At 43.0% G+C, this 27,898-nt stretch overlaps 1 protein-coding gene across 1 annotated transcript in view; it reads right to left on the bottom strand.

Moving 5' to 3' along the window:
* PTPRN2 (protein tyrosine phosphatase receptor type N2) overlaps positions 1 to 27,898 on the bottom strand; it is a 1,048,643-nt gene that overhangs the window by 1,020,117 nt on the left and 628 nt on the right. The window lies entirely within an intron of this gene.

Genomic DNA, 27,898 nt, shown 5'->3' with positions numbered 1-27,898 from the left:
AGCTAGCGCTAACCCCCTATTATTACCCCGGTACCCAACGCCACAGGGGTGCCGGGAAGAGCCGATACCAACAGGCCTGGAGCGTCAAAAATGGCGCTCCTGGGCCTAGGCGGTAACAGGCTGGCGTTATTTAGGCTGGGGAGGGCCAGTAACAATGGTCCTTGCCCACCCTGGGAACGTCAGGCTGTTACTGTTTGGTTGGTATTTGGCTGAGAATGAAAATAGGGGGGACCCTATGCGTTTTTTTTTAAATAAATAATTAAATATATTAAAAAAACGCATAGGGTCCCCCTATTTTTATTCTCAACCAAATACCAACCAAACAGTAACAGCCTGACGTTACCAGGGTGGGCGAGGACCATTGTTACTGGCCCTCCCCAGCCTAAATAACGCCAGCCTGTTACCGCCTAGGCCCAGGAGCGCCATTTTTGACGCTCCAGGCCTGTTGGTATCGGCTCTTCCCGGCACCCCTGTGGTGTTGGGTACCGGGGTAATAATTGGGGGTTAGCGCTAGCTGTTTTTGTGGCTAACGCTAAGCCCGGCTTAGTAATGGACTCAGTCTATAAGACAGCTTCCACTACTAAGCCTGTCTAGTAAAGTAAAATAAAAATAAAACACAACAGGTTTTAAAAAAATTTTATTACAAAAAACACTCCCCCACAAGCCCTCGTTAACCATTTTATTAACATCAAGCAAAGAAAAACGCTGGTCATCGAAGTAGTCCACCGAATCCGAAGGAGTCCACAGGATACACAGATCTGTAGAAGAAGTAACCAAAAAAAAAATAAAGTGTAAGTACATTTAGGGAGAAAAAAACTGTGTTAAAAAAATGTAATAAACACACACACACACACACTAAACGCCGTTTACCACTTCTGAGCCATGACTACAATTTACAGTGATCCCTCAACTTACAATGGCCTCAACATACAATAGTTTCAACATACAATGGTCTTTTCTGGACCATCGTAAGTTGAAACCAGACTCAACATACAATGCTACAGACAGTCCAGATCTGTAAAACGTGTCAATGGCTGGAAGAACCAACCAATCAAAATGGGCATTCACTGGTAAAACCCCTGTATTACTGAAGTGTATGCACTGACTGGTATTACATGTTCTGTACACTTTACCTGTATCAGGGTTATCTGCTCTTTTGGACACCAGGTGAGGGCGACTCCATTACTTGTTTGGGACATTGCCTGTACTGTACAGGACCCCTGAAGAAGCTCCTGTCCTCTACATAGACCAGTGTTTGCCAAGCAGGGTGGCCCCATCTTTTGCAAAACTACAACTCCCAGCATGCCCGGACAGCCTTTGGCTGTCCAGGCATGCTGGGAGTTATAGTTTTGCAACAGCTGGAGGCTCCCTGCTTGGGAAACACTGACATAGACAGTGATTTACAGCTCCCAGCAGATCTTTATTACTTTTATATGTAAGGATTTGCTTTATCTATATTAGTTATCTACTTATTTTTCTTTGTCACTTTTTCCTATTTTTGGATGACATTTTGGTGCCTTTAGAACCAATTACCATGTTTCCATAGAGTTATGGTCTCAACATACAATGGTTTCAACTTACAATGGTTTTCCTGGAACCAATTAATATTGTAACTTGAGGGACCACTGTAGTTATTGAATTATTTAGATGTGGTGAAAAAGCTAAAAAAAAACTCAAAAACAAAAGATCCAGAAGGAAACCAGCAGCCAAACCTATTCAGACAGCAGGAAAAAGGAACAGACTATTTTTTCTACTACATGAAGTAAATTTCCCACTTTTGCCTATGTGTGCCAAATTTATTAATGCCGTGCAACAATTTAGTAAATGATTTAAACCGGGCCTTCATAGGCTCCATAATAGGAAGCATAGTCCCATAGTATTTCCATCTTGTTTATACTTACACCAGGTTTTACACACAACCAACATTTGTATTGAAGGAATGTTATCATATTTTTCCAAGGTGGCTTCTCTCCTATTGGGGCCAGATTTTCTTCAAACAGCGAAGTCTACATCTTGGTAAGGTCTGTAAGCACTTTTCCCTTTACCTGTATACTATTGTGCATTCGTAGAATTATAATTAGTGTTGAGCGGCATAGGCCATATTCGAATTCGCGAATATTCGCGAATATATGGACGAATATTCGTCATATATTCGCGAATATTCGCATATTCGTAATATCCTCATTTTATTTTCGCATAAGCGAAAATTCGTGAATGCAAAAATTAACATATGCGAAAATTAGCATATATAAAATTAGTATACGCGAATATTCGCATATGCGAAAATTAGCATATGCAAATTTCGCATATGCGAAAATTTGCACGCACAGTAGTATTAGAGCCTAATCTTTACACCACACAAGTTGGAAGCAGAGAGGGATGATCACTGTGATGTGTACTGTGAAAAAATGAAAAAAAAATAAAAAAAAAATACGAATATTCGTAATTACGAATATATAGTGCTATATTCGCGAATATTCGCGAATTCGCGAATATGCAATATTCGCGAATAAAATTCGCATTGCGAATATTCGTGAGCAACACTAATTATAATCTTACTCCATATTTTTACACATCTTGTCATTCACTTATCTCCTCTACTTGATTTAAAAAGACTTAAATAAAATGAATTAAAATGTACTTGTTCTGTCATTCCATTATTTTCCCAGGTGTCATACAGGGGCTGTGTATGAATCAACCCCATAGTGGTGGCACAGTGTGTGTCAGGGGAGCCGTGCTCTGTACTATAAGCACAATCAGATGTATTAGATCTACAGCCTTTAATTCACCCCTGTTATAATAAATCATAGTTATTTTTATCAATACAATAATATACGATGTGTCTGCTATACATACAGCTTATCACGGGGGACTGGAGAGACGCATTTACACTCACACTTCAACTCCACACGTCAACGTTTTCCTCTAGATAGAATATGTTAAGAATTCCCTCGACAGGTTAAAATGAGCATAAACACATCCCACACTTTTAGCGCTATCACACCATCTTTACACCATGAATTTTATCAAAGATTTATCTACATACTGTAGTATTATTTGTTACATAAGAGAAGCTTGCTGATGTTCCATCTCCAGTATATGCTGAGTATTCAATGAACTTCTTCCATTTCCCATTCAAAGGGAATTTCCATTTCCATCATTTCACAGCCAGTAAAAGTAAAAGAGTTTTCCAGGTTTTCAACATTGATAGAATATGATAGACCAGTATCAATATCAGATCACACAGCACACTCAGGATCATCACTGTCACCCATTAAAGGGGTACTCCGCTGCTCAGCATTTGGAACATACTGTTCCGAACGCTGGAGCTGGCAGCTCGTGACGTCAGAGCCCCACCTCATGATGCCCCCTCAATGCAAGTCTATGGGAGGGGGCATGACAACAGAATTCCTCTCCATTTCCTCAGTGTAAACCCTACCTACCCTAATGGGGTCTGGCTGATTTACGGAATGGTGTGCATTCATTTGGCTGGATTAAAAAACAAAAAAAATAACTAAAGTACTGACTTACATTTTTTGGGCTAGCTAGGACCCTTAGTATTCAATGCTTAACCCCTAAACCTGAATTAACTATTGATGAATTTCAGTATACATTAAGATACCGTGTGCAATCAATGTTTATGCTTTCTGTCTATCCTGGATTAATTCCAAAACATCATAATAGTGCATTTAAATCTTGCGTGTTTTATGTTATGTTTTTTTCCTTAATTGGATGTAATCAGCTTTGGAAACAATCTATAGGGTCATTTTAATGAAAGGTTAAAGGGGTACTCTGGTGGAAAATATATATATATATATATATATTATTTTTTTTTTTTTAAATCAACTGGTGCCAGAAAGTTAAACAGATTTGTAAATCACTTCTATTAAAAATTCTTAATCCTTCCAGTACTTATTAGCGACTGTATACTACAGAGGAAATTCTTTTCTTTTGAGATTTCTTTTCTGTCATGACCACAGTTCTCTCTGCTGACACCTCTGTCCATGTCAGTAACTGTAAGCACAACCCCCACCTGTGGACGTCGGGCCCTCATACCACCCTCATGGAGTCTGTTTCTGACCATTTGAGTGGACACATGCATATTTGTGGCCTGCTGGAGGTCATTTTGCAGGGCTCTGGCAGTGCTCCTCCTTGCAAAAGGCGGAGGTAGTGGTCCTGCTCCTGGGTTGTTGCCTTCCTACAACCTTCTACATGTCTCCTGGTAGCGCCTCCATGCTCTGGACACTACGCTGACAGACACAGCAAACCTTCTTGCCACAGCTCGCATTGATGTACGATCCTGGATGAGCTGCACTACCTGAGCCACTTGTGTGGGTTGTAGACTCCGTCTCATGCTACCACTAGAGTGAAAGCCCCGCCAGCAATCAAAAGTGACCAACACATCAGCCAGGAAGCATAGGAACTGAGAAGTGGTCTGTGGTCATCACCTGTAGAACAACTCCTTTATTGGGGGTGTCTTGCTAATTGCCTATAATTTCCACCTGTTGTCTGATCCATTTGCACAACAGCATGTGAAATTGATTGTCAATCAGTGTTGCTTCCTGAGTGGACAGTAGGATTTCACAGAAGTGTCATTGAGTTACATCAGTGGTCCCCAAACTGTGGCCCTCCAGATGTTGCAAAACTACAACTCCCAGCATGCCTGGACAGCCAACGGCTGTCCAGGCATGCTGGGAATTGTAGTTTTGCAACATCTGGAGGGCCACAGTTTGGGGACCACTGAGTTATATTGTGTTGTTTAAGTGTTCCCTTTATTTTTTGAGCCGTGTACAATCACTTATTAGAACAGGTCAGGACAGTCTACAGGTCCTCTTTAATACTTTTACAGCAGCCCCACTGATCTTTGTCCAGAGATCAGTAAAACAGTGAATTTATTCTGCGCAGTTCAGCTAGATTTTCTTACAAAACCACAAAAATTTGACATTAAAATGCCGAGTAATACTATATTCTCCGAAATATTTGCCTCCTCCAGAGTGACAAGTATTCTGACCCCATGTATTCTCAAGTACCACTAGAATTAGAATTCTGAAATGACTGGAGCAATCTGTTCCGTACAAAGAGATTACAAAGAGGAATCTGAATACACAGAATGAACAGAATGAACGTTATAAGTATGCTGAGCTACTGATAAGAAACGCAGAGCAGCGGGAAAGGACATTAACACGAACGCTGCACCAGCTGGATCACCAGTATCGGAAGCGCCGGGCCATCCCTCAACTTTTACATACATTACTTGCTACCGGGTATTAAAGTGTACCCCTCAGATCCAACAAAATTTTTTTTTTTTTTAAATATACCACTCAGTACCTCATCCTGACCATGTACAGTGGTCCCTCAAAATACGATGGTAATCCGTTCCAAATGGACCATCGTTTGTTGAAACCATCGCATGTTGAGGGATCCGTGCAATGTAAAGTATAGGACAGTGGTCTACAACCTGCGGACCTCCAGATTATGCAAAACTACAACACCCAGCATGCCCGGACAGCCGTTGGCTGTCCGGGCATGCTGGGTGTTGTAGTTTTGCAACATCTGGAGGTCCGCAGGTTGAAGACCACTGTTAGAGGAAGTTGTACTCACCGGTCCCCGCCGCTCCGGACTGTCACCGCTGCCCTGGATGTCGCCTTACATCGCTGTCGCCGTGTCCCCAATGCTCCGGCAAGGCCTCTGCTTCCCCGGCATCCGCGCGCTGCGTCGCCGCCATCACGTCGCTACGCACGCCGCTCTTATTAGATGACGTCAGGGCGACGTGATGACGTCGATAGAGAGCGCCGACGATGCAGGGGATCCCGAAGAGGACGCGCCAGAGCCCAGAGGACAGGTGAGTGACCATCACCGGAGCTCACGGGGCACCGTAAACGGCTATCCGGTGGCAGCTGAAGCAGTCTGCGCTGCCGGATAGCCGTTTATGCAATGGCCCCGACATAAAAAAGCATCGTATGTTGATGCTGCCTTCAACATGCGATGGCCTCTGAGAGGCCATCGCATATTGAAATTATCGTATGTCGGGGCTATCGTAGGTCGGGGGGGGGTCACTGTACATCTTATTTTTGTGTCCAGCACCCCAAAGGGAGGGGGTGTGGCCTCACTGTGCAGGTCTCCGCCCCCTCCCTCAGTATGCTGTCTGCTCACATCTCCCCTAGCATTAGCAAAACTACAACTCCCAGCTTGTCCTCACTGACAGTAGTGGGACACAAGCTGACAGTGGGGGGATTTTTCCTCCAGCTCTGAGCCCTGCACTCACAGCTGTCAATCAAGGAAGTGTGTCCATGACATAGGTGATGACGCATGGACACAGCACGACTAGTATGTGTCCTAGCAGGCAGGGGGGGGGGCAGATGTATGAAATACTGAAAATGTTCTAATGAAAGCAATTGCAAAACCTATCGGTTATACATGCTTTACAACATATCAAAAGTTTTTGCATCTGACAGTGCCCATTCAAAGCGTTACTGTCAATTTAGTAAACTTTTGACATGTTACAGCGTATTCCTCTAACTCAGGCCATCTACAGCCTTTTTTGTGGCCTGACGCCAGCTACATACAACACACACCTTTTTGGGTATGTTCACACGTTGGAATTTCCACAAAGAATCCGTTCAGCACAGCACAGAATTCTGCTGAAATTCAAGCCCCATTGATTTCAACGGGATTCCTCTGCGGAATTCTGTAAAATATGGTCTTCTATTTTTGGGGCATGCGGGAAGCAGAATTTCTGCAGAAATTCTGCTGTCTGACAGGAACTGCAGCATTCCATTTAAATCAACAGATAGTAAATTACAGCAGAATTTCCAGTGGAATTCTTCAGCCGAATTCCGCATGGACATTCCGCCGTGTAAACATACCCTTTCTCTTTTCTCTCTTACTTACTTTTCTTCTTCTTTCTTTGACTTATTCTCTGGCACTTAAAGGGGTACTCCGGCGAAAAACATCTTATCCGAAGGATAGGGGATAAGTAGTCTGTTCGAAGGGGTCCCCAGCAGCACCCTGGTCATCCGTGCACGAAGCGAACTCCACTCCGTGACGGATGACTGGCGGCTACAGCCACCACTCCCCCTCCATTCATGTCTATGGGAAGAGGTGTGACGGCTACGTACTAGTGGTCACGCCCATCCCATAAACATGAATGGAGGGGGCGTGGTGTGACGTCCCGAACACGGAAGCACCAAGCTCGGAGATGGCGGGGGTCCCCATCGGCAGGACCCCCGCGATCAGGCATCTCATTGGATAGGGGATAAGAGTTTTTTTTGTCGGAGTACCCCTCTAAATGTTTCTTCTGGGTCTCTCATACTAAGTTATGGTCATACATGGTATTTTTGTCTGTAATTTGGTCAGTATTATGATCAGTTCACAGAAAACACAGAAAAAGGTGCACATATTTCCATTATACAGTAGCTTTTCTCTGGGTTAGTACTACTCCTGGTTTTGGTTTCAATACTAAGCAAAATACTATATATAAGCATAGCCTTATGCTTCTGCCTCATGGAGACATAAAGAAGATGCAGTGTAAACAAGTTATACATGCCACTGTCACTAAATCGTCACTTCTCAATCTGTGTACTAGTGTCTCTGTGCACAACTCAATCATACAGCATTAATGTAATTGTAATTGGTTCCTAATACTTAGGGCTTGTCCACACTGCCAGCATGCTCTGGTAAAGGGAGCTCTGTTGGTCAGTCCATAAGAAGGACAACAGTTCAGGGGATTAAAAAAATACTGCAAGTCCTTTTTTTTTCTCCACTCAACTTCTGTAAAATACCAGAAACCTGACGGACCCCATATAAGTCAATGCGATCCATCAGGACCCAGAAGTTTCAGTTGTGCTTTGACCCATTTAGGGTCCATTTGGTGCAAAAAAAAAAACATGCGTAACAGACCCTTAAAGGGGTACTCCGGTGGAAAACATTTTTTTTTTTTTATCAACTGGTGCCAGAAAGTTAAACAGATTTGTAAATGACTTCTATTAAAAAAATCTTTACGCTTCCAGTACTTTTTTGCAGCTGTATGCTACAGAGGAAATTCATTTATTTTTGAATTTCTCTTTTGTCTTGTCCACAGTGCTCTCTGCTGACATCTGATGCCGTATCAGGAACTGTCCAGATCAGGAGAAAATCCCATTGCAAACCTATGCTGCTCTGGACAGTTCCTGACATGGACAGGGGTGTCAGCAGAAAGCAATGTGGACAAGACAAAAAAGAAATTCGAAAAGAACAAGACAAAAAGAAAAGAATTTCCTCTGTAGCATACAGCTGCTAAAAAGTACTGGAAGGGTAAAGATTTTTTTATAGAAGTCATTTACAAATCTGTTTAACTTTCTGGCACAGTTGATTTAAAAAAAAAATGTTTTCCACAGGTCAGATCATAACGGCTGTGTGAACATAGCCTGGACCACAATTGTTTTTTTTTTTTTACTTTTACTTCTATTTATTTGTCAAATTTATTTTATAAAAATTGCACAAGTTTATATAGTTTAACATAAAAAGTTCTTTTAAACACTGGGTCATTTTCTTTCTATCACAATGGCTGACACTGTCATACTCTTCTTCTTTTTCACTCGTTTTTCTCTATGCAGCTACGTAGCCTCATGCAGGCAAAATGCAGTTACATTTAACTTTAACACCAATTAATAATTTTAGCCAAGTTTTCTGTAACACAACAAAGGTGGTTAAACAGCGATCAAAGCTTTTACTGCACTGCGGAAATGGGTCACGCTGGCAGATTTGAGGGGCAATGAAGGAACTAAAGCTGCTGAAACCTGATTCTACTAAAAGAAAATACCTGGAAAACTCCATGTTTGTTGCTGAATGGAAAACGTAACAAGAATTACTGAACACTTGATTCATTTTGAAATGGAAAACTACTGACATTTTGGACAACTGGCTCATCATGGTCTTATTCATCATGAGACATCTCCCTGTGTTCAGACCTCGTAACATGCCAGCACGGCAGTGGACCCCCCTCTTTTTCTATGACAAATAGCTGTCCATACATAATAGGCGAATAACAAATCATTTTTACATCTCTTTTAAAATATTAATCCTTCTAGTATTATCATCTGCTGTATGCTCCAGAGGAAGTTGTGTAGCTCTTTCCAGTCTGACCACAGCGCTCTCTGCTGACACCTTTGTCCGAGTCAGGAACTGTCCAGAGCAGGAGAGTTTTGGACAGTTCCTGACACAGACAGAGGTGTCAGCAGAGAGCTCTGTCGTCACACTGAAAGGAACCACACAACTTTCTCTGGAGCATACAGCAGCTGATTAAGATTTTTAAATAGAAATAATTTACAAATTTGTTTAACTTTCTTGCACCAGTTAATTTGAAAAAAAAAATAAAAAAATTTTTTTTTCCACCGGAGTACCCCTATAACAACGCAGGACGTAAATGTACGTCCTGGTGAGGTGGTACTTAATGTACTAGGACGTACATTTATGTCCTATACATAACCGCGAGCATCGAAGCAATGCTCGGATCATGTGCGGCAGGTCTCAGCTGCTGTTAGCAGCCAGGGTCCCACCGTTAATGGCCGACATCCGCGATCGTGCAGATGTCTGCCATTAACCCCTCAGATGCCTTGATCATTACAGATCAAGGCATCTGCAGCGCTGCGGTCACTAAAATGGATGATCGGATTGCCCGCAGTACTGCCCCGGAGATCCGATCATCCAGAACGGCAAACGGAGGTCCCCTCACCTGCCTCCGGCGGCCTTCCACGGGTCTTCTGCTCTGGTCTGAGATCGAGCAGACCAGAGCAGAAGATGACCGATAACACTGATCAGTGCTATGCCCTATGCATAGCCCTGAACAGTATTAGCAATCGAATGATTGCTATAAATTGTCCCCTATGGGGACTATTAAAGTGTAAAAATAAAAGTTAAAAAAGTTAAAAATAAAAAATAAAGGAAAAAAAATGTGATGCAATTTGCATTTTATATATGCAAATATGGTATAAAAAAAAGTACCACCACTTATATGGAAAAATTAAAAAGTTATAGGTCTTCAAAATAGGGGGATTTTAAACGAACTAATTTGGTTAAAACGTTTGCGATTTTTTTTTTTAAGCCCAACAGTAGTAGAAAAGTGTGTAATCATGGGGATCATTTTAATCGTATTGACCCACAAAATAAAAAACACAAGTCATTTTTATGGTAAATTGTACAGCGTGAAAATTAAACCTTCCAAATTTAGCAAAATTGCGATTTTCTTTTTAATTTCCCCCACAAATAGTATTTTTTTGGTTGCGCCATACATTTTATGGTAAAGTGAGTGATGGCGTTACAACAGACAACTGGTCGCGCAAAAAACAAGCCCTCATACTAGTCTGTGGATGAAAATATAAAAGTTATGATTTTTTGAAGGCGAGGAGGAAAAAAACATAAAAATAACATTGTCTGAGTCCTTAAGGCCAAAATCGGCTGAGTCCTTAAGGGGTTAATGTGTCTAAATGTGAACACTTTACTGATTTATTGACGTCTTTGTGGTTTTCAAGTTTTTAATAGATATATAAATACACAGCTTATAATGGAGTGGAACTTTATACTTGTTTTATACATAATGGTCCTCAAGCAAAAAAAAAAAATTTAAGGATTAGACTTTTCCATGACAACCAATGAGATCACAGCTTTAAAGGAGTATTCTTAAAAGGATTGTGCGCTGCCCTGCCTTTCGGAGCTGCGCTCGCAGCGTCTGGAAGTTCATTAGCGACCACTGTCACGCCCCCTTTCCATAGACTTTGGTTGAGGGGGCGGGCGCGCGTGACGTAACGAGGGGCCGGGCGTGACGTCACAAGGGGGCGGCCGCGAACACGGAAGCCCGCACACAGCGTTCGGAGTAATGAACTTCCGGACGCTGCGAGCGGAGCTCTGAAAGGCAGGGCAGCGCACAACCCCTTTAAGGAATAACATTTTAATATCTCCCGGGCATGTTGTAAAAATAAATAAAAAGTGATGCTCCCCTTCCCTGGTCTCCACAGCTCCTGTTTCAGCTCCTCCCGATCCCCTGCTGCTTATCTTTTCTCGTTGTTACCAAAACGAGGAATTGGAGCAGGATCTGCCCGTTCTGCCAATCACTGACCAACACGGGACAAAAGAAAAATGGAAAAAGCCGCAATGAAAGTAATAAGGGAAGGTAAGTATCACATTTTTTATTTTACATACCAGAATGCACCTTTAGGGAGCGTTCCTTTAGGGTGCGTTCCCACATGGCGTATACGCAGTGTATTTCACGCTGCGCCAAATTTACGGCAGCAGCGGCAAATACGCTGCGTATTCCTTGCTTACTATATACACAGGGCTTTCCGGCGGCAGCCCTATGTGTGCAGTGAGTTTTGTAGGCGGGGCCGTGTGCCGGCGTGACTGTGACGCGCGGCTCCGCCTCCAAAACTCACTGCACACATAGGGCTGCCGCCGGAAAGCCCTGTGTGTATAGTGAGCATGGAATACGCAGCGTATTTCCCGCTGCTGCCATAAATTTTGCGCAATGTGAAATACGCTGCGTATACGCCAGGTGGGAACGCACCCTTAGTTTTTCCAGAGAACCTATTAAATTACAATTAGGGGTCTAATTGATTCATATGAGCAAAAATTTTTATCTTTCCTTTTTTATAACCATAATTTATATTAGTGTTTCCCAACCACGGTGCCTCCAGCTGTTGTAAGACTTCAACGCCCAGTATGCCCGGAAGGCCTTTGGCTGTCCGGGCATGCTGGGAGTTGTAGTTTTTCTACAGCAGGAGGCCCACTGGTTGGGAAATACTGATCTATTTACTTCCTTTTTTGACCCTTGTTAAAAAAAAAAGAACTTAAAGGGGTACTCCGCCGCTCAGCGTTTGGAACAAACTGTTCCGAACGCTGGAGCTGGCGCCGGGGGCTTGTGACCTCATAGCCCTGCACCCTCATGATGTCACGCTCTGCCCCCTCAATGCAAGTCTATGGGAGGGGGCGTGACAGCCGTCACGCCCCCTCCCATAGACTTGCATTGAGGGGGCGGAGGGTGACATCATGAGGGGGCAGGGCTATGAGGTCACAAGCCCCCGGCTTACAAAATAATTTTTTACATATTCCCTATTATTATATTAATATTCCACAGCTCCATAACTGTTCATACTATAAGTCCTCTATGTCTATATCATTGCTGGGACCTGTGGTACGTCTTCCTACTGATATAATATGATTTTATTTAATATTCATGACATACATCCTCCAGTAAAGATCTCATTGCCGTCCCGCTTCTTACTTCGTTCCCTCCAATTGTTTCGCCGTTGATTGATGAGGTCATTAGAGAGGGAAGCGATTCTTGGGAACAGCGCAGCTGCTTTACTATTACATTCGGGTTGTCAGCAGATATTCTGATGGAGTTATTTGATTTTATAAGCGCAAAACAAATATATAATACACAATGGAGGTTTCTACGAAAAAGGGTGAGGATAAATGAAAAGGAGTTTATCTAGTTATAGCTAAATTATGGAAGAAATTATCGGCAAAATGCTTAATAAGCATCTTCAGTATACAATGTATTTAGAGATGAGCGAACTTACAGTAAATTCCATTCGTCACGAACTTCTCGGCTCGGCAGTTGATGACTTATCCTGCGTAAATTAGTTCAGCTTTCCGGTGCTCCGGTGGGCTGGAAAAGGTGGGTACAGTCCTAGGAAAGAGTCTCCTATGAATGTATCCACCTTTTCCAGCCCACCGGAGCACCGGAAAGCTGAACTAATTTATGCAGGAAAAGTCATCAACTGCCGAGCCGAGAAGTTCGTGACGAATCGAATTTACTGTAAGTTCGCTCATCTCTAAATGTATTAGGTATCAATGATCTATTCATTTTAGGCCTCATGTTCACAGCTGTACAGCAGTATGGAGTCACTGTGGCTCTGATCTATGGGGCCATAAAAACGAGCGCCGCTATATTGTGCATGTGTTTAGGGACATGGGGGGGTATTTATCAATTTTGCCTGTTGACAGTTTCTTTTTACCTTTTTTTTCAGTTTGGTTTTCGTGGACATGCACCAAATTTATCATTTGGTGCAAGTTGTTAGTAATTTTGGCTCAAATGTTGAAATCAGCTGTTCACAGCGCCTTTTACACAGAACTTACCGCCACAGAGGACGCGTATTTTACCCTGTAGAGCGGCCATTTCGGAGTCCCTCCTGCAGTATATCAGCAAGCGACATGAGTTATTTTCTTTTGTGGGGTTTATAGTCACCATGTGAAATGGATTTTATTTTCAACTTGGGTAGTTTTTTTAGTTTTTTTTTGTTACTTTAGTGCAGTGGTCTTCAACCTGCGGACCTCCAGATGTTGCAAAACTACAATTCCCAGCATGCCCGGACAGCCGTTGGCTGTCCGGGCATGCTGGGAGTTGTAGTTTTGTAACATCTGGAGGTCCGCAGGTTGGAGACCACTGCTTTAGTGCTTCCCTTTCCTGAACCTGTGCGGCCATGTCCAATGCTGGCTCAACGGAGGGTGAAGGTTCCTCAGAGACAACTATGTCGCAGGATAGTATTGCGCAGCCCCGGAGGCGTCGCTGCTTTCACAAAAAATGTTTTTTTATGTATTTTGACGTCTTTACATTTTCTGACATTGCTAAGTGTGTTTTCCATGTGCAAAATTTCTTGGTGGGATTTTGCTCCATAAAAACTGGATTTGCGCAAAAATTGCGCCAAAAATCGATTGGCGCAAATGATGAATTACTGACTAAAGTTAAAATCACACACAGGACCGTGTGATTTTGAGAAACTTTGGCGCAAAAAGACACTGCGCCAAAGTATTGCACCAAAGTTACGTGAAAAAAAAACACATAAATCCTTTGATAAATACCCCCCATAGTGCAAGATATTCTCTCCCAGCAGCAATGCTTCCATGAAATAAAAACTTCTAATTTATATGAAATTCCATATAAATCAAAAACAACACTAAATAAATAAATACCGTATAAATAAATAAAAACACTTTGGGTGAAAAGTGACTGCGCCAAATAAAAACTGAGCAATTTGGTGCACATTTTATTCCGTCAAAATATGCCAACTAATAGAAGGTGCCCAGAGACTAGACAGTTTAAAGGGGTACTCCGGTGGAAAACTTTTTTTTTAAATCAACTGGTGCCAGAAAGTTAAACAGATTTGTAAATTACTTCTATTAAGAATTCTTAATCTTTCCAGTACTTATTAGCGGCTGTATACTACAGAGGAAAATTCTTTTCATTTGGGATTTCTTTTCCGTCACAACCACAGTGCTCTCTGCTGACACCTCTGTCCATTTTAGGAACTATCCAGAGCAGCATATGTTTTCTACGGGGATTTTCTCCTGCTCTGGACAGTTCCTGACATGGACAGAGGTGTCAGCAGAGAGCACTGTGGTCGTGACAGAAAAGAAATCCAAAAAGAAAAGAATTTCCTCTGTAGTATACAGACACTAACAAGTACTGGAAGGATTAAGATTTTTTAATAGAAGTAATTTACAAATCCACTGGAGTACCCCTTTATAGCTGACCAGCCAGCAGGATTTTAGTAAGGGCTTGTCTGTATAGGGCTTTTGATCTCGAATCCATACATACCCCTCAATAGTCAACTGACCCCTTCAGGGCCGAGATATCAGAGTGTAAAAAAATATGCAAAATAGGCTTGGAGCCAACTGAGCGTTCTCTCGGCTGCAAGATTGAAGGGGGGAGGCGGGGCCTAGTGCCTGTCAATCAAGGGGGGTGAGGGTAGGTGGGTAATTGGTGTACAGAGGAGAGTGACTACCTGGTGAATGGGCTCTTGGATCTCAGTGGGCATATGGTTGCTTTTTCATTACTATCACAGCTCTTTTTAAGGTTTTTCTCACATTTTTCTAAAGGGGTACTCCGGTGGAAAACTTTGTTTTTTTTTTTAAATCAACTGATGCCAGAAAGTTAAACAGATTTGTAAATTAGGGTGGGTTCACACCACGTTTTTGCAATACAGTTCCCGTATCAGGTTTTTGGATGACAAACGGATTTCTCAAAACCTGACTAAACTGTATCAATACGTGTGTACAAATTTCAACCTTTATACGGTTAAAAACTGTATGCGGTTTGAAAAATGACGTCCGGTTGCATCCGTTTTTTTAAGAAAAAAAACTTATACTTTTCTAACTTTTCACTCTGTTATGAATAAAGTTTCACACGTTTGATTGAAATTCCAAGAAAAAAAACTGTGCAAAGTCAAAAAACGTATATGGTGCAAACCGGATGGAACCGTATGCACATACAGTTCTGTATGGTTCCCATTGACTCCCATGTTAAAAAAAAAAACGTATACGGTTCCAATACGGTTTTTCACCGGGACCAAAAACTGGGGTAGGCTACGGTTTTGGGTATGTAAAAAAAACCGGACAAAACCGTACAGGGTGCAAAACGGACACAACCGGATACATAGTTTGGCATACGGTTTTAATGGAGAGTCAATGCATACGGTTTTCAATACGGTTCTGTACGGTTTTCAAATTGAAAACGTATACGGTAACTGTATTGCAAAAACGTGGTGTGAACCCAGCCTTACCTCTATTAAAAAAATGCAACTGCAGTGACATCTAATTTACTAGTATTTGACCAAATCTAATTTTGGGGTGAAATTCCAGTTTAACATGACAACTTATGCTGCCGAAAATCTATTTTTTCTTTCTTTGGAGAAAAAGCATTGGATTCCTCCCAGGAAGCGAACAGTGGCCTACGCCGAAGCCTCAGACTGCGCTGCTCTGTAGGTCAGCTCTCCACGTGAGACACGTCCAACCGTACATATAATCAATAGCAAACATTTTCCATGCACTTAACTCCGATACTTAAATATCAATATAATTCAGAGCCACAGCAGGCAGAAACCTTATCCGTCCGTCTGTCACTTATTTGTCTGTTCCCTTTCCATGACAAACTCCTGGGAGAAGAGATAAGGCCACCTTTTGTTGCACAAGCTGCTTATCAATAGTGCTATATTTAGAGGCCATTTCCATATTAGAGAACATTTTCCAATGCTGAAAAAGCATTCGAATCGCTGGAAATAATCTGCAAATTGTAATCTCTGGAGACTCTGTCATTACATCAGTGTTTCCCAACCAGGGTGCCTCCAGCTGTTGCAAAACTACAACTCCCAACATGCCCGGACAGCCTTCGGCTGTCCGGGCATGTTGGGAGTTGTAGTTTTGCAACAGCTGGAGGCACCCTGGTTGGGAAACACTGCATTACATAAACAACAACACCTAAACAGACCCATCACAGAAAGATGTAGGTGCTACAAACATTGAAAGGGTTAAAGGGTTACTCCGCTCCCCAGTGTCCGCAAAATTCCACCTCACACCGGAACATTGAGTTCCTGGACGCTGTGTGCGGGCTTCTGTGTTCAGGCCCGCCCCCTTGTGACGTCACATCCCGCCCCCCTCAATGCAAGTCTATGGGAGGGGGCACGGCGGCCATCACACCCCCTCCCATAGACTTGCATTGAGGTGGCGGGATGTGACGTCACATGACGGGGCGTGACGTAACGAGGGGGCGGGCGTGAACACGGAAGCCCGCACACAGCGTGTTCACGCGGGGGGTCCGACCGCTGGGGCCCCCTGCGATCTCTCTGTACGGTGCCCCGACTCTCCGACAAGATAGCGGGTGTCGACCTCCACACGAAGCGGTGGCCGACAAGCCCCCTCAATACATCTCTATGGCAGAGCCGGAGACTGCCGAAGGCAACGCTTCGGTTCTCCCATAGACTTGCATTGAGGGGGCGGGATGTGACGTCACATGACGGGGCGTGACATAACGAGGGGGCGGGCGTGAACACGGAAGCCCGCACACAGCGTTCAGGAACTCAATGTTCCGGATGCTGGGGAGCGGAGTAACCCTTTAAAGGGGTAGTCCAGTGGTGAAAAACGTATCCCCTATCCTAAGGATAGGGGATAAGTTTCAGATCGCGGGGGGTCCGACCGCTGGGGCCCCCTGCGATCTCTCTGTACGGTGCCCCGGCTCTCTGGCCAGATAGCGGGTGTCGACCTCCGCACGAAGCGGCGGCCGACACGCCCCCTAAATACATCTCTATGGCAGAGCCGGAGATTGCCGAAGGCAGCGCTTCAGCTCTGCCATAGAGTTGTATTGAGGGGGCGTGTCGGCCGCCGCTTCGTGCGGAGGTCGACACGCCCCCTTCACGCGGGCTGTCAGGGCTCCGTACAGGAGATCGCGGGGGGCACCAGCGATCGGACCCCCCGCGATCTCAAATTTATCCCCTATCCTAAGTTGTTCACCACTGGGTTCACCACTGGACTACTCCTTTAAGGTGTAAATAGAGGCAAAGTAACAACCTGCTAATAGTATACATCAGTGTCTAGACATGGGAACCATAATATGTATTAATTAAAAGGGTCCTCCGGCCTCACTTTATTATCGAAGGTGCTGGAAATTTCATATAGAAGGAGATTTATCAAGCTCCGTAGTAAAAAAATAAAAATAAATTGCGCACGTGCGACTTTTCTATACATGCTGCGACTTTTTGATTTTTGCTTATTCCAAAGCACATTTCTGAAATCTGCTCACATAGGGGGGCATTTATCAACGTCTGTAGTCATGTTTTTTCTGCTAAGTTTGTCGAATAATTGTCGCAGTTGCACCTGCGACTTTTTTAACAGACAGCGAGAAAAGCAAATTTTCTTTCCCGCCTTTTTTTTTTTTGTAGAAAAAAGAAATGGACTTGCAGTGGTCAGAAATGTATGAAGTGCGAAAGTTGCAAAAAAAGTCGCATTACATGAAAAAACCTACTTAATTTACTCCAGCTCAAACATGGAGCAGAAAAAGCCGCTACCAAAGCAAAAAAAGAAAAAGTGCGTAAGTGAAAGAAATTTATCAACAGGCTGAAAGCAGTGGATAAATAAGTCGCACATAAGCAAAAAAAATTGTAAGAAAAAAATAACTAAAAAAAGGAATAAATAAGCAAACATTGATAAATGTCCCTCATAGTCATTTTTTTTTTTTTTTACTTTGCAGTGGGCATGTACAGTAACCCCCCAACCTGCGATGGCCCTGACATATGATAAAATCGACATACGATGCTTTTATATGTCGGGGCCATCGCATTAACTGCTATTCGACAGCGCAAAATGCTTAAGCTGCTGTCGGATAGCAGTTTAAACATCCCGGGCAGGTTCGCTTACCTATTCCTGCTGCTCCGGGTCCACTTCGCGATCCTCCGGTGTCTTCTGCATCTTGTCCGGGCCTCACTTTCTGGCATCGTTATTACGTCACTACGCACGCAGCGCTGGCGCAGCAGAGTAATAACATCACCAGCGAGGCCCGGACCCTGTAGAAGATGTGGAAGAAGCCGGAGGATCGCGAAGAAGACACCAAAGCAGTGGGACAGCATCAGGAGCCCCTGGGACAGCATCGGGAGCGGTGAGGACCTGGTCCGGAGCGGCAGGGACAGGTGAGTACAGATTCCTATACTTTACATTGCACGAATCCCTCAACATACAATGGATTCGACAAACGATGGGTCGTTTGGAACGAATTACCATCGTATGTTGAGGGACCACTGTATTTATCAAATGCGATAGTCTCTATTTATGAAGAAAAAAAGTCGCATCTCCATGTAAAAGTCGCATATGTATTCCAGGTCCAACCTGGCTTACAGAAAGTGCATACGTCTGCAGAAAAGGACATTAACACCGACTTTAACAACTGTTTTTTTCTGCATCATGAAACAAAGCTACTACATTAATGTTAATTATCGAAAAAAAATTATTATATAACTAATAACTATTTATTTTAAGGTTGAACATACACACTGCACACAATTTTAGGACACGTACATGCTGGCGTACACACTAAATTTTTTAATTAATGTTGTGTTAAAATAGAATACGGCACAAAATAATTGTGTAAGAATTTCTACAGACTACATAAATAACCCATATGTGCCACTAAAATTTTTCCTTAAAAAAAAGAAACATCCATAGTAATACAGCTTCATGCACATTTTGGGGTGGGTAAAGTACCGAGCCGTTTTTTTCTTTTTGTTTTTATTGTGGCTTCACTATTGTTTATGTGCCTGTTGGTGCTGCGCTGTCTTCCTTCCTGATGTAAACTTCGGCCTCAGTGACGCAAGACTTCGCCCACCAACCTCACAAAATGCGGGCTCAAAATTAAACAAAAAAGCCTCCAGAGTACGGATATTCATGGTGCGTCATAGTATGTGTTTAAAGGGGTACTCCGGTGCTTAGAGATCTTAGACAGCGGTCACGCCCCCTCCCATAGGCTTTCATTGATGGGCGGACCGTGACGTCACACGGGGGCGGAGGCGTGATGTCACACGCCGGCGGCCCCATGGTCGCCGGTAATCAGACCCGGAGTAAACATGCTCCGGGGACTGATTTTAATTGGGGTGCTGCATGCACAATCACAGGGGTCCCCAGCGGCGGGACCCCTGTGATCAGGCATCTTATCCCCTATCCTTTGGATAGGGGATAAGATGTCTAAGCACCGGAGTACACCTTTAATATTTTCTTATTTCTGAGGAGGGTGGATGGGTTGCTGCGGGATAGTTGGAGTGCAGCCATTTAGTGCCAGGCAAGCCAGTCAGGGTGTCACCCGATCAGGTACGACCTCCCCCCCCCCCCCCTCCCCGTCACTCTCTAGCAACGCTACTGGTAGTAAAGGGTAGATAAAGAACTTCGGCCATTAACATAAGGGAAAAAGTTTCTGCTTTAAAAAATGCTTTTGTAAGTGGGTCTCCCGAGTTTTGCTTTCGTGCGATTTATTTATCAAGGTCGTGCGACTATTAGATAAATAGGTCCCATGTAAGCAAAAGTAAGTTAAAGGAAAACTGTCAGCTTTCTTCCCCCGCACTAACCAGTGGTACTGGCTGGTAGTGCGGAGGACGCTGATCAGTTTGGTCCTTACTGTGCTCGGATCTGCTGCGCCGTTCGGCCGTAATCTTCTATTATCAGTATTATCAAATGAAGTGCTAACTGGCACTCTGACGTCAGTGCGGGGCCGCAGCGCCGCCCAGCTCATCAATATTCCCACTGACGTCAGAGTGCCAGTTAGCACTTCATTTGAATATACCGATAATAAAAGATTAAGGCCAAACGGCGTGGCGGATCCGGGCACGGTAAGGACCAAACTGATCAGTGTCCCCCAGCCAGTAGTGCGGGGGGAGAAAGCTGACATTTTTCATTTGCAACAGGTACGCTTTAAGCTTAAAGGGGTACTACGCTGCTCAGCATAGCCCCGCCCCCTCAATGCAAGTCTATTGGAGGGGGCGTGACATCCGTCACGCCCCCTCCCATAGACTGTCATCGAGGGGGCGGGGCGTGACATCACAAGGGGGCAGGGCTATGACGTCACAAGCTGCCGGCGCCAGCTTTCAGAACAGTTTGTTCCAAACGCTGAGCAGCGGAGTACCCCTTTAAAGGACTGAACTTAGTCCACTTGTGATTCCATTCAGTCAATAGCTTCGACGTATACTTTTATTCTGCGTTATGCAAAAAGTGTGATCTGCTCTGGTTAGTCATGTAAAATGAACGTACAGTAATGCAAAAAAGTACCTTTATTACGTGGGTAATCGACTCAAAGAACAAAAAATTACAAATGCTGGGTCATAGGAGGGGATTCCAAGTGGGTGACCCTTCCTCCCCCGATGTTACATACGCACCGTCCAGCCCTGCTGTTTATGACATAATCGAAAAGCGTCCCGGCTTTGAACAAAAATCAAATCAGTTTTTGTCAACATGTATCTGCGGATGATGTAAGACGTGTATTGCCGAAAGGAAAAACATCATGACTCCTAATGAGTTTACATAATGTGTTATTACCTTCACCCCACCCCCCACCCCACCTGCTCAGGGTTTTCGCCTTCATTTAATTAGCTGGAGACAGACAAAGCATCTCCGACCCAGACATTTCCATAGTTACAGCAGCTGACCAAACCGTGTGACCACAATACGGAAGAAACTCCCAAGCGATCACATGTCGGATTATAATGTGGCGCTCCTGAGTACTGTGGAGCCAGAGTAGGATCCCACAGGCGCCAATAAACTCCGCACTCTCGCAGTCGGGCAAACTCTTGTTCTTTCCCGTATGGATTCTTGACACTGTATGTATTTTTCCTAGGGCTGGGACTAATGTTTGGTTTCATAATCGATTACTGTTTCAATGAATCGACTAATCGGATAAAAATAACGAAAGTGGAGAAGATAATTTGGTAGTTAGATTAGGAAGGGAGGGGGGAGGGGATCGGACTGAAGGTCTCCTGTGTGTTTTATGTCAGGGATTTATTGGCCCTCATTTACTATTGCAAATCCGACATGTTTTGGTCGGCTTGTGCGCCAGATTTTGCGCCAGAATTGAAAAAACCCAGACTAACTCTCCATTTTGCTAAGAAAACCCGAAAAGGGGCGTGGTCACCAGGGAAAGGGGGCGTGGTCTCTAGAAAGGGAGTGTTCCCGACAAAACCCAACATATTTACTAAGGTTTCCACATAAAATGTGGTGGATTTGAGCTGAGGAAAACCCCACAGATCAGAGCATGTGTAAAAAACAGCAAAGTGTAGGTAAAGTGGGAAATGTAGGGAAACCTTAGTAAATATGGTGGAAAATAAATTGTAGGGAATTAAAACCCACAAAGAAACCTACACAACACTCTTAGTAAATAAGGGCCAGTGTGTGTTAGGAGAAAGTTTGTGGGGTCGGCTAGATACTGAGCTCTGTGGAGCCCCCCCGTTTCTTACATGTGGCAGCACATTCCCAGGTTGTCCATCCTACGCGCTCCTACTGAATTGCCCATGGCAACCAATCAGATCGCTTCTTTCATTTTTGAAAAGGTCTCTGAAAAGTGAAAGCAGCGATCTGATTGGTTGCTATGGGCAACTCAGCAACATTTCTCTGGACAGGTTTTGATAAATCTCCCCCCATAATCTTCCACTTCCTGCATCGTCTCACGCCTTATATATATATAAAAAAAAGGAGTCATCCAGCCAAAAATAAAAAGTATCTAATCGGGAGTGTAAGATCGCTGGGACCCCCACATTCTCCGAAACAGGGCCCCGGCTCTCTCAGCTGCATGGAGAAGCAGACGGTACGACCTCCATGCACTGTCTACAGCAGTGTTTAGCAACCAGGGTGCCCCCAGCTTTTTCAAAACTACAACTCCCAGCATGCCCGGACAGCCTTCGGCTGTCCGGGCATGCTGGGAGTTGTAGTTTTGCAACAGCTGGAGGCACCCTGGTTGGGAAACACTGGTCTTGAGGAGCGCCGGAAGAGCACTCTGATACACAATGCATGGAGTGGCAGATGGGCATGTGCCATCTACCGCTTTACCGCTACATACAGCTAAAAAAAAAGCTGGTGCCCCATTTTGGAGATCGCAGGAGGTTCCAGTGATTGGACCTCAAGCGATCAGATATTTTGAGTTAGATAACACTATTAAAGTAGGAATCCAATTCAAAAATGTTGCCTGAAGTGGCACAGACTGTGTGATTTCTACAATATCTTCATCATTACTTTAGGTGTCAGTGTTGTCCGCATTAACCATTTACATTCTAGCTTCCATATTAGAATACGGTTGAAAATGAAAAGGTGCCGCTATAGACAATGCTGACAGGACAACAACACAAAACCTACAGGGACTGTAGCATTCACATATTCTAACAAACATTACAGTTCAAGGGGTACTCCCCTGTCCAGCGTTCTGAACATTTAGTTCCGAACGCTGTGTGCGCGCTGCAGAGGTCGGCCACGCCCCTTGTGACATCACGCCACGCCCCCTCGATGCAAGTCTATGGGAAGGGGTGTGGTGGTATCACATTGCACATCCTACGGCACGTGTTGTGATACCAGTATCAGAATTACAAATGTGGTTGCTGTCCCCTTGTGCTATTTTATCAACCCCTTACTCACCCCTGTGCCACTTCATTACCCCTTCATCACTCCCTGTGCCATTTTATCACTCTTTGTGCTAATTTATCACCCCCTTCATCCTCCCCCGGGCCAATTTATCACTCCCTTCATCACCCCCTGTGGAAAATGTATCACCCCCTTCATCACCCCCTGTGGAAAATGTATCACCCCCTTCATCACTACCTGTGGAAAATGTATCACCCCCTTCATCACCCCCTGTGGAAAATGTATCACCCCCTTCATCACCCCCTGTGGAAAATGTATCACCCCCTTCATCACCCCCTGTGGAAAATGTATCACCCCCTTCATCACCCCCTGTGGAAAATGTATCACCCCCTTCATCACCCCCTGTGGAAAATGTATCACCCCCTTCATCACCCCCTGTGGAAAATGTATCACCCCCTTCATCACCCCCTGTGGAAAATGTATCACCCCCTTCATCACCCCCTGTGGAAAATGTGTCACCCCCTTCATCACCCCCTGTGGAAAATGTATCACCCCTTCATCACGCCCTGTGGAAAATGTATCACCCCTTCATCACTCCCTGTGGAAAATGTATCACCCCCTTCATCACCCCCTGTGCCAATTTATCATCCCTTCAGTACCCCATGCCAATTTATCCCCCCCCCCCCTTCATTACCCCCTTTATCACCCTCTGTGGCAGTTCATCATCCCTTCATCACCTCCTTCATCATCATTCCTGTAACAGTTTACCACCCCCTTCATCAACCCCTGTGCCACTTCATCCCCCCCCTTCAACACCCCGTTGTGCCACTTCAACCACCCCATCACCCTCTGTGCCATTTAATTCCTCCCCCTTGATTCCCCCCTGCGTCATTTCCCACCTGGCCTATGTCTCTCAGGCGCAGGCTCAGTGGCTTGGCAGGTCTGACGAGTGACATGCTCTTGCATGGCGCTGACAAGTGACGTCCTCCGGGTCCGCTCCTCGGTGCGACGTCGGGGGTGTCACTGGATGACAATTCAAGATCACGCAGCATGATCTGCTGCTGTGGGACGGGGGGCTCCTGCGTTCCCCCTGGGGACTGCTGCCGACACGCTAATGTATCATGACACCCAGTTTGGAAAGCACTTCAGTCAAGGCAGCCATGTCCATTGGTAAAGCTGTCACTCAAAATTTTTTTTTTGGGGGGGGGGGAGGGAGAAAAAACAACAATTTCTATTGAAATATTTAAAAGACGTCCACTACGTGAATACACACACTCCATTAACCCCTGTGACTACCACAATGCATTGGTGGCCATGACCATACTGTTGATAAATGTACAAGAAGAAACACAAGAGAACAGGCAAAGCTTCTATCTAATCCACAGTATCACAAGCCAGTGATCCGTCTTAATTCATGACTGGAAGCCTTAAAACATAAACATGGCCTCAAATCCTATTTCTGGAATACGATTATCGTGGAAATAAGACCGGATATGTGCATCGCCATTAGCGGCACCGAGGAACGCCAGCACCGTGGCTGCACCATCCTCCCTCGCTGTTAAATTTAGAATCTCTCGGGAATCATTCCTTAAAGAGTCACTGGAGCCGGGAGGAAGCTAGGGATTTACTTTGCTAGGAGAATACAGGGGGAAAAAGCAGTGCACAATCACAGAGATGCTGCAGAACCTCTTTGTCAGTATAGCTGCCGATGACCTATAACAGAGCAGCTTCTTATTTTTGCAGAAGTTCTTCCGTCACAACTTCATTTACAGTGTTTCCCAATCAGTGTGCATCCAGCTGTTGCAAAACTACAACTCCCAGCATGCCCGGACAGCCTGCGGCTGTCCGGTCATGCTGGGAGTTGTAGTTTTGCAACAGCTAGGCGCACACTGGTTGGGAAATACTGCTTTAAATGCTTTGTTATCTGCAGTGAATGGAAGCCCAGAAAAAGTGCATATACATATATGTAGTGTCCCACACAAAATTGTATACTGTACTATATACAGTCACACACACTATATACAATTGTACATGCTATTTACAGTCTTAAACACACTATATACAACTGTATATACTATATATACAGTCACACACACACACTATATACAATTGTACATGCTATTTACAGTCTTAAACACACTATATACAACAGTATATACTATATATACAGTCACACACACACACTATATACAATTGTACATGCTATTTACAGTCTTAAACACACTATATACAACTGTATATACTATATACAGTCACACACACACACTATATACAATTGTACATGCTATTTACAGTCTTAAACACACTATATACAACTGTACATACTATATACAGTCACACACACACGCACTATATACAATTGTACATGCTATTTACAGTCTTAAACACACTATATACAACTGTGTATACTATATACAGTCTCACACACTATATACAATTGTACATGCTATTTACAGTCTTAAACACACTATATACAACTGTGTATACTATATACAGTCACACACACTATATACAATTGTACATGCTATTTACAGTCTTAAACACACTATATACAACTGTACATACTATATACAGTCACACACACTATATACAATTGTACATGCTATATATAGTCTCACACACACTGTATACAATTGTATTTACTATATACAGTCACACACATTATATACAATCGTACATGCTATTTACAGTCTTAAACACACTATATACAACTGTGTATACTATATACAGTCACACACATTATATACAATTGTACATGCTATTTACAGTCTTAAACACACTATATACAACTGTGTATACTATATACAGTCACACACACTATATACAATTGTACATGCTATTTACAGTCTTAAACACACTATATACAACTGTATATACTATATACAGTCACACACACACTATATACAATTGTACATGCTATTTACAGTCTTATACACACTATATACAACTGTGTATACTATATACAGTCACACACACTATATACAATTGTACATGCTATATATAGTCTCACACACACTGTATACAATTGTATATACTATATACAGTCACACACACTATATACAATTGTACATGATATATACAGTCTTATACACACTATATACAATTGTATATACTATATACAGTCACACACACTATATACAATCGTACATGCTATATATAGTCTCACACACACTGTATACAATTGTATATACTATATACAGTCACACACACTATATACAGTTGTACATGATATATACAGTCTTATACACACTATATACAATTGTATATACTATATACAGTCACACACTATATACAATCGTACATGCTATATATAGTCTCACACACACTGTATACAATTGTATATACTATATACAGTCACACACACTATATACAGTTGTACATGATATATACAGTCTTATACACACTATATACAATTGTATACACTATATACAGTCACACACACTATATACAATCGTACATGCTATATACAGTCTCACACACACTGTTTACAATTGTGCATACTATATACAGTCACACACTATATACAATTATATATACTATATATACAGTCACACACTATATACAATTATATATACTATATATACAGTCACACACTATATACAATTATATATACTATATATACAGCCTCACACTATATACAATCATACATACTATATATACAGCCTCACACTATATACAATCATATATACTATATACAGTCACACACACTATATACAATCATAAATAGTCACACACTATAAACAATCATACATGCTATATATACAGCCACACACTATATACAATCATACATACTATATATAGTCACACACACTATATACAATCATATATACTATATACAGTCACACACACTATATACAATCATACATGCTATATATACAGTCTCACACAGACTATATACAATCATACATACTATATATACAGTCTCACACACACTGTATACAATCATACATACTATATACAGTCACACACTATATACAATTATATATACTATATATACAGCCTCACACTATCTCCAATCATACTATATATACAGCCACACACTATATACAATCATACATACTATATATACAGCCACACACTATATACAATCATACATACTATATACAGTCACACACACTATATGCAATCATACATGCTATATATACAGTCTCACACACAATGTATACAATCGTGCATACTATATACAGTCTCACACAGACTATATACATACATTCATAATATATACAGTCACACACACAAACACACTATATACAATCATAAATACTATATACAATAATATATACTATATACAGTCACACACTATATACAATCATATATACTATATATACAGTCTCACACACAATGTATACAATCGTGCATACTATATACAGTCACACACACAAACACACTATATACAATCATAAATACTATATCCGGTCCCACATATGCTATAAACAAGTGTACTTACAGTCACACAAACACTATATACAGTTGTGCATACTATATGAACACAATAACCTCTTCTAGTGGTATACGCATGCTTTATAAAGTGTGTGCCAGGACAGGCAGATTTCCAGATGTCACCATTGTTGTAATAGAGAGATGGCTGACCATGTATAAGTAATGATCTTATCTGGGATGTAAGCGGTGCCCCAGGTGATAACCCTATAATACCGTGACCCTGTGACCTTCCTGATTGACCCATCATATAATGATCTATACATAATATATTGAAAAGTAACAGTAAAGGTCACAGGCTGCACCTCTCTCCCGCAGCACCCCTGCCCCTAACAGGGTATATAGCAGGATGAAGTGGCACTAGCAATGTGTTCTATGCCATGATAAGATAACCCTCTAAACCAGTGGGCTCCAACCTGCAGACCTCCAGCTGTTGCAAAACTACAACTCCCAGCATGCCCAGACAGCCAACGGCAACATCTGGAGGTCCAAATGTTAAAGACCACTGCTCTACACCAGTGGACTACAACCTGTGGCACTCCAGCTGTTACCACACTACTACTCCCAGCATGCCCAGACAGCTGGCGGTTGTAGTTCTGTAACAGCTGGAGTG

This window comes from Hyla sarda, chromosome 5 (assembly GCF_029499605.1).
Source record: "Hyla sarda isolate aHylSar1 chromosome 5, aHylSar1.hap1, whole genome shotgun sequence".
Taxonomy (NCBI): domain Eukaryota; kingdom Metazoa; phylum Chordata; class Amphibia; order Anura; family Hylidae; genus Hyla; species Hyla sarda.
Note: the sequence above shows the minus strand (reverse complement) of the source record. Positions and strands in the feature narration are given on the sequence as shown.